Here is an 8863-nt window from a genome sequence, read left to right on the forward strand (position 1 = left end):
GGATTCAATAACTAATCATTCTATCTAATCTTCTTCAAAGATTATGGAAAAATCAAAGAATTACAATTGCTAGAACCCAAAGGTAGAAGTAAACGTACTAGATAAACTCCAATTGGGTTTAACTATTCTTAGGAATTTTCAGATTATCTATTTATATTCTTATTTAACACCGAGTTCAAAACGAATGTAGGAAGTTTATCTCAAATACATTCAGTTACAAGTTAATAAGATCTTTTTAAGCTAAATTGGATTTGAGAGCAGTAAATTCATTAAATAACATACATTGAATAATCACAGAAATACTTTCTCGATCAATTCAAATACTTTGATATCAAATCCATACCAAACATTGACACTGACTGCTTATTGGATGGTAATCTCTCTCGGGACTGACAGTCATCAAGCAAAGATAGTGATAACCTGATATTAAAACGGGTAGTCTGTCAAAAATATTTCAGGCCCACAATAGGTTTTCCTTATTGATCAAATTTCAATTTTAAATTTAGCAGTTATATATGTAAAACAAAAAGATAACAAGAATTACTAAAACCTATATTGTACAACTCAATATACCCATCTCCTAGTCCCAAACTCCACCAAAAATAAACAAGTACCTGTAGAGATTACCTTGTCATATAGTTTAACTAGTAAACAGTGTTAGACCATATGGGTTCCTCTCTATCTCTATTGTAGTTCATTATCATGTCTGACCTTATTGCAATGTTATCTATGTTTTTCAATTCAAACTGTTCAACTGGTCAGAATTGTTGATTATCTGATGTAGAGATTAAAAGTGCATAGTGACATTTAATACAAAGCAAACTTATATATGGTTGCAATTTTGGACTTGCTTTAATAGAAATTAAATTTTTTTAGTGAAACTTTTTTTAAAACTTGAAATATATTGCTTTAAAATGTTTTAAAAAGTTTCATACAATTTTTCTTTTAAAAAGTCTTCTGTATTCATAAAAATCAGACATTGCTTTGAATTTAATGTTATATTCAGTGAAATATGTGTTAACCTGAAAACAAAATCCAATTGTTGTCTTTTAATCTTGATGTTCACAAATGCTTGCTTATTTGGTGTTTCAAACTTTAGCAACATCAATTAGTAAGTCAAATAGCTTATGTAAATGGAACTAGATGATAAAACTATACAGGATCACACGAACTAGCCAAACATAGACAAGGAATCCGAGCTTTTTATGACATAGATTATTCTCATAATTTATAGTGATTTTCAAATTTTTATAGTAGCACAATTGACAAATAATAGATGTATTATCTATCTGGTACAGAATAACTGTCTATTTTGCTGGTGATATCTTTGGAAATTTAAGTACAGCTCTTTATAAGAACCAGGCAGAGTGCCATATACATGTGATACATGGGGGGTTTCAGATTTTATCTATAATTGGCCTTGTAGAAGCAATAAATGAATCCTGCTCAAAAAATAATTTTGAGTGGGAAATTATGAGTGGTTGCCATGGTAACAGACACACAATTTTTTGGTTGTTAAGCGTAGTAAAATCTTTCAAAAATCAGCTAAATCACCACATTTCAGAGCCTGATTATGAATAGAACCATGCATGTTTCATTAATTTTCATATGTAACATTGATAGAACATGGTTTAAGCTTCATTTTAGTGAAGATTGCATGTCAACCAAATTTGTAAATTTTTTAAAAAATTTTGCGAAAAAATGCATATTTTCAACTTTTCTGAAATTGGGATTTTTGCGAAATTATCAAATATTCTCTGGTGTTTTTCAAAAAAGTGCAAATGTGTACAGAATAGTTAGCACTGTAGTTATGAAGTTTGGATACTACTTTACCAAATTTAATAGAAAAATGCGTGGGATTTTTTTTAGTTTTGTCACCATAGCAACCGATTTTTTCCTTGGAAACGGAGTTTTCATTTGCAGAATATTGTAGTTTAAGAGTTTAAATGTCCTGAATTGTTTTATAAGCGATAAGAAAATACATAAAGCTAACACAAACTTTAAATTACTATCGTCAAGTGCTGCTGACTTCAATTGTTACTATGGGAACACATATTATCGATAGCAACATCCATTGAAAAACTGCATAAATAGAAATTTATGTAAAAAAATACATAAATGAAGGGTGTTAATTTTCAAATTGGAATATGACTTCCTTCTTTGCTTCACTCACAGTCTTGTCTAAATTTTTTCTTCAGATGGTTCAATAAATTTGATATGTAACGAAACATTGGGGTTGGGGGGCTTGGAAAAAGGGGGGAGGGGTTTGTTGATTTTTTAAAATGTTGCATACAAGTAGATACTTGAGAAAAAGAGAATTGCGTTACGTCGTCCGAATACACATTGGTTTTTGCACTTTAACTTTAGTTTAAGTTAATAGAAATCTATTAAATTTAAACACAAGGTTAATTACCACAAAAGGAAGGTTGGGATTGATTTTGAGAGTTTTGGTCCCAACAGGTTAGGAATTAGGGGCCAAAAAAGGGCTCATTTAGGCATTTTTCGTGGTTTTCACACACTAATTTTAGTACAAGTTAATAGAAATCTATGAAATTCAAACACAAGGTTTATGAACACAAAAAAAAGTTGGGATTGATTTTGGGAGTTTTGGTCCCAACAGTTTAGGAATTAGGGGCCAAAAAGGGGCCCAATTAAGCATTTTTCTTGGTTTTCGCACCATAAATTTAGTAAAAGTAAATAGAAATCTATGAAATTTAAATACAAGGTTTATTACCATAAAAGGAAGGTTGGGATTGATTTTGGGAGTTTTGGTCCAAACAGTTTAGTAATTAGGGACCCAAAGGGTTAAAATTAAACTTTGTTTGATTTCATCAAAAATTGAATAATTGGGGTTCTTTGATATGCCTAATCTTACTGTAAATGTAAATTTTTGGTCCAGTTTTTTTATTGTTTTACATTAAGGTCCAAAGGGTCCAAAATTAAACTTTTTAGTTTGATTTTAACAAAAAATGAATTCTAGGGGTTCTTTGATATGCTGAATTTAACCATGTATTTAGATTTTGGATATTGGACCATAATAGGTAAATCTCCAATGTTTAAGTTTTTAAGTTTAAGTTCTTAGACTACATTCATTCTGTGTCAGAAAACTATGTTGTGTCATCTATTTAATCGCAATCCAAATTCAGAGCTGTATCAAGCTTGAATGTTGTGTCCATACTTGCCCCAACTGTTCAGGGTTCGAACTCTGTGGTCGTATAAAGCTGCGCCCTGTGGAGCATCTGGTTTAAGGTTAACAGATGATGTACTTCATGGGATTGCAATAGCCGTGCCAACCTGGCTTATGGAAAGGCAAGATAGATATGGCACTAACAATTGTAAGACAATTCTTAATTTCTTATGGCACACATCCGTCTGAGATGTTATTCCACCAGCATAAATCACAAAATTCACCCGTAACATAATATTAACAAACCAATAATTCGGTCAAAGCATTTCTAAACTGAAACTGAAGTGTGATGGACGGGCGGATAGACGGACAGGCAAATTGAACATATTTTAAGTTGGTGGTGATTTAAAAAATAATAATAGTCAATGGGTGATAGCTAATATCGGAAGTCCATTATAATGGAATCCTCTTAATATATACATGTAGCTATTAACATATCATTAATAACTGCTTTGTTGTACTACTATCCCGCAATTGGAATTCAGGATCTCCGAGATAGACAAATATAATACATCTGCTAAGTTAGAATTGTGCTAATCCCAGTAAAATGATTATGCTATTACCGGCAAAACTATGAAATCAAAATTATCAAGCAATATAATTGTATCAATAATGAATCATTTCTTACTATGTGTCGTTCTACATATATCTCACATTTTTTAAGTTCATGATTCCAATATCATAATATCTTGTTTTGTGTGTGTGGGTGTGTGTGTGTTGGGGAGGGGAATTCAGCTGAAGCACACTTCTAATCCTTCTGAAATCCCCCTCCTCTCCTTTAAGAGACCTGTAAATTGAGGTATCATATTTTAGGATAAATCTTCGAAAAAATTGTTTTGGTATTCTCAACGTTTTTTTTTTACCTTTACATGAATTACGCCCTTATTTTCTGTATCTGTCTCTGTAACCTTTACAAAAGACTGCATTAATCCCGATATTTGGAAGGAAACCACTAAGCTTAGAATGTCTGCATAAATACAAAATTAAAACAGTAATAATTTGAAGACAAATTCCACACATTCAGTAAACTGCAACACTAGAAACAGTGCAGTACATACCAATCTTATTTTTCTTTGTAGTTATCAATGCTTTTTAATCCCAACATGTTGTAAACATTCATGAATACAAGACTTTAGTGTCCCCTGTGAAATAAAAGAATAAATTTCCAATGTCCCACTCTTTGTGCACACATTTGATCAGGTACAAGGCCGGGCAAAAACTAAAATAAACACTCTTATGACCGTGCCGCAATTTTTTTGTTTTGGAGGGGGAAGGGGGGAGTTGTAGTAGCTTTAACCCATGTTTGTCAGTACATTAGTCGTCACAAAGTTGGTTTCCATTTTATAATTTTAGTTTGCCTCAATCAAATCTTATGAAACATGTATACACAGAGAGATCAAGTTTGAATTTTGTTGGTGTCACTGTAAGTATAATTTGCCTAATATGGCCTGGTTAAATAAATAAATTTCTAAAAGTGACCATTTGATCTTAGGACTGAGAACCTTTTTGGAGCCCTCTTTTTGTCATACATACAATATTATATTTTTCGACTTTCATGTAGATTTTTTTTTTTATCTTTTCTGTTAATTTAAAAAAGAAGATGTGGTATAATTGTTAATGAGATGGTTACACGCCATTATTCCGACAGCCCATTACATGTAGTCTGAGAACCCATTAGTCCGACAACCCATTAGTCCGACAACCCATTGGTCCGACAGCCCATTGGTCCAACAGCCCATTGGTCCGACAACCCATTAGTCCAACAACCCAATAGTCCGACAATCAATTGCTCCGACAGCCCAAAACTCCAACAACCCATTAGTCCAACACTTATCAAGTCAAGCATAAGTGTAACAGGATAAAAGAAAATTGTCTGTCTGTATTATTACGTTTAGATATACGATAAAGTAAAATGTTTTTAAAGAAATAACTCTGTATATATAACATAAGGCTTAGGTAGTTCGAATACCATCTATATACTCAATTCGAAATCTGTATATAGAATAAAACAGAACAGAATATTTCATTTTTCCAAATTAAAGGGTCTATAAAGAGCATATTAACAACCAGTGGTGGTGCGAACTACTGATGATACAATGTACCCCGCCCAAATATTTCGTTGTTAAGTTGTGAATCTGAAAAATCATCACGCAGTATAGCTGACTAATATAAACCCTGAAACCAAATTTCAGAAATCATTGTATTGTAGTCCCTCAGAAAAATATTTTTTTAACTTGGCAGTCATGTGAAAAGTTTTTGGTAAACAGGAAGGGTACGTACTGAAACCCGGCCCGGACCGGACTCCGGACCCGGACTTTGGTATGAAACCCGGACCCGGACCGGACGCCGGACCCGGACTAAATGCCGGACCCGGACTGGGTAAAAATTATGAATTTTCTTAGAATCACCTTTTCTTTTTTTAATCAGGAGAAGGAAGATAATTTGTTGAGAACTGTAACACAGTACATTATAATAATGATAAGATAATCAAATTTTGCTCTTACTCTTGTATAGTCTAGAAGAGAAGACAAGCATGCAAGTTAGTCTTGCAATGATTCTGTATCTTCAATTTACAGTTGTGCAATTACTTTTTAAAAAAATCATACATACAGTATGAATGTTTACAAATGACTTTAAAAAACATGGAAATATTTTTTTTTATAAATTATAGGGAGAAAGTGGATTTTCTTAGAATTATTTTTTCCGTTTTTTTATTAAAACTATTCAGAAGGAAGTTAATTTTGGCAGAAATAAACAAGATGCATTACATGTATAATAATTATGAAAATTAATCAGACCTGTATAACCGGCCCCATATACTGATATATACCGTGAAAGTAGTTTATTTGGGCAGCAGTGACGCGATGCATGAACACGCATTACGTAACTGTGTACTATATGTGTTTTAAAGTCCGACAGGAAATCACTAGAATACCTGGTCATGTCACCTCACAATAACTCTGGCAGTAATTCCGTTAGTCATACTGATAATCAAATTAGGGAAGGACCGAATCATAAACAAATGTATTACCTAAAAGTGTTATGAACAAAATGATATTTAACTATGAAATGATTTAAAAAAAATAATCTGATTTATAATCCCATACATGTATTTGAATCATAAACTTAGAAAAAAAACAGTTTAAAAACGACTGACTATAGTTGGCAGTAGTCCTTTTGTGACAGTTAATGTTTTTCAAGAGTATCATTTGCGCCATTTTTTCTTTCAAATATATCAATTGCGCCAATATTCGGAAATTATTTGCACCAGTTTACTTGTGACACATTTGTATCATACATAATAACGATAGACAAATATTTGATGATAGTGCGTTAGTTTCACCATCCGTAAGTGCTAAAATCCCATCTACCGAAAGACGTATGTCAGACGCTACGCATGGTATTGGTGCCACTTAGCGTTACACGACGTTCCTAATAAAACGACAATTTGACGTTGTTCCACGGAAAGTTTCAAACGTTGACCTTATATTCTACTCATGTGAAATGCCGCTTAAAGTACAGAGATTTTCGAAGTTGCTTCTTTACATGGTTTTATTTTTTTCAAGCCGGTGCAAATACAAAATTCCATTGAATTTGAACAAAATTTTAAATACATGAACAATTTTTAATTTTTGCGAAGAATTATAGATGCAACAATAACACAAAATAACAATTTGATGTCTTGTTATATGATTGAAATATATAAAAAGAAGATGTGGTATGATTGCCAATGAGACAACTCTCTACAAGAGACCAAAATGACACAGAAATTAACAACTATAGGTCACTCTACGGCCTTCAAAAGCAAAGCAAAAGCATAGTCTGCTATAAAAGGCCCCGAAATGACAACGTAAAACAATGCAGACGAGAAAACTAACTGCCTAATTTTTGTAATAGAAATGAACGAATGAGTCTGTTTTGTACATATTTTTGGGCGTTTTTTATCTTCAAATTGTTTTAAAACATTAAAACTTAAGTCTTTGCTGATAACCTTAAGCAGTGACTTATACTTACATTATAATGCATATTATTCATTTTAACGTATAAGTAAGACCACAATCTTAACATCAACCACGATTTTATGGAAAACGTTAAAAATATTATATTTTCAAAAATCTCTAACGAAAAGCTTTATAAAATGAAATAACAATCGTTTCTACCAGACTTTTCACGTGTACCTTTTCTGATATATAGTCTCATCTGTCTGAAAGTTTCAAAGCCATTGTCCCCGAAAAATTCCAAATATATTCCTTTTCTCTATGTTAGATATGTTTATTGACTGTACAATCGCTTGCACATCTACTGTACAATCACTTGGACATTTCATACACAATCGTTTGACCCAAGTTTTATTAAAAACATAGAATATGCATTTCATTGGTTGTTCCTTGTCTGTCCTATAATATTCATCTATGGTGTTTGAAATGAAAATTAATTTATTACACACAGGTATAGAAAACTTCAAGCTAGTGTGGGGTCATGTCCGGTCACAGGCCGGACTCACCTGTTCAAGATTGTGTATTGCATGGTTGATTGCTGCTTTAGTGTCTTTTATTGATCATTCCGATCATAGTCAAATAACTACAGAAATAGAGAAATAAATGAAGAAAAAAGAAAAATGAAAAATGGAAATACAATCTTTCAATTAAACACTTAATACAGTATATGTATATATAACTCGTATACTCCCAGTCCGGGGTTATTTCAGGTCACGGTCCGGACTCGCCTAGTATTATTTCGTTGCTTCTCGGATAAAAGTCTTTTGTCAATTTTTTCGATGACAATTTGATAAGGAAAAAGTTGAATGAATAAAAATGAATAAGTTCGTCTCATCAAATAATGTGTGAAGTTTTATATCTCTTATCGATGTCTATATTTTGCGAATACACCTAGTCCGGGGTTACTTCAGGTCACCATCCGGACTCGCCTATTACATTTCATTTTTTCGTTAAATGTCGGATAAATATCTTATAACTTTCTTATGTATTACATGCTTGATCAAATGTCCCGTCAATATACTTTACGACAATAAACAGTTTACATACAGTTAGTCGTCGTAATGCAATACACGCAGGTATAGTAAACTTCAAGCTAGTCCGGGGTCATGTCAGGTCACAGTCCGGACTCACCTGTTCAAGAATGTGTATTACATTGTTGAACGCCCTTAAGTGTCGTTTGTTGATTTTTCCGATGACAATCGAATAACTAAAGAAATATAGAAATGAATAAAGGAAAAGTAAAAAGCAAAAAGGGGAAAAAAATTTCAATTAAACAAATAATTTAGTATATTTATATACAATCCGTATACTCCTGGTCCGGGGTTATATCAGGTCACAGTCCGGACTCGCCTAATATTAATTTGTTGATTCTAAGGTAAACGTCTTTTATTAATGTTTCCGACGACAATACAATAATGAACAAGTTGAATGAATAAAAATGAATAAGTTCGTCTCATCAAATAATGTGTGAAGTTTTATATCTCTATCGATGTCTATATTTTGCGAATACACCTAGTCCGGGGTTACTTCAGGTCACCATCCGGACTCGCCTATTACATTTCATTTTTTCGTTAAATGTCGGATAAATATCTTATATAACTTTCTTATGTATTACATGCTTGATCAAATGTCCCGTCAATATACTTTACGACAATAAACAGTTTACATACAGTTAGTC

Source organism: Mytilus edulis, chromosome 6 (assembly GCF_963676685.1).
Source record: "Mytilus edulis chromosome 6, xbMytEdul2.2, whole genome shotgun sequence".
Taxonomy (NCBI): domain Eukaryota; kingdom Metazoa; phylum Mollusca; class Bivalvia; order Mytilida; family Mytilidae; genus Mytilus; species Mytilus edulis.